Raw genomic sequence first — 598 nt, 5'->3', positions numbered from 1 at the left:
GCTCCCAGCAGGAACCAGCCCTCGGAGCCGCTGCGAGCTGCGTGCACTGGGCGGGGAAGGCGTGTCCTCGTCGCCCGTTCGAGTCCATGAACCCCCTCACCTTGTTCCGGGACCGCAGAGCCGGGCCTCGGGGCTGAGGCTGCCTCCTCTTGAGGAGGGCTTGGCCCGTTTAAAAAGCAAAACAAAACACGTCTCCCCGACGGGCGCTCAGCATGGCCTCCGGACACCCTCGCCGCCACAAGCAATGCCTGAACACGTGGGACACATGGTGGTTCTCTCCCCCTTCCTCTTTCTCTCAAATTAATTTTTTAAAAAGTCTATTGCCACCTCTACACCTCCTCTGGCAGCCAGGATATACCTCTCCATCCTTCTCTGGTCGCCTAGGAGGCATCCTCCTACAGGTAGCCATCCTGGGCTTCGGCCTGGGACCCCAAACTGGGACCCAAAGGAGGGAGAGAGATGCCAGCTGACCTCCGGAACCATAGTGGCCATGATCTTATGGCCTTTCCACTAGACAGGCTGCAACCCTATGCATTGCTAGTGGGACAGCTGGGGAGGCCTCAACCCACGGACAAGAATAAGGAAGGTCCACACAGCC

The sequence above is a fragment of the Myotis davidii genome, unplaced genomic scaffold, assembly GCF_000327345.1.
Source record: "Myotis davidii unplaced genomic scaffold, ASM32734v1 scaffold663, whole genome shotgun sequence".
Taxonomy (NCBI): domain Eukaryota; kingdom Metazoa; phylum Chordata; class Mammalia; order Chiroptera; family Vespertilionidae; genus Myotis; species Myotis davidii.
Note: the sequence above shows the minus strand (reverse complement) of the source record.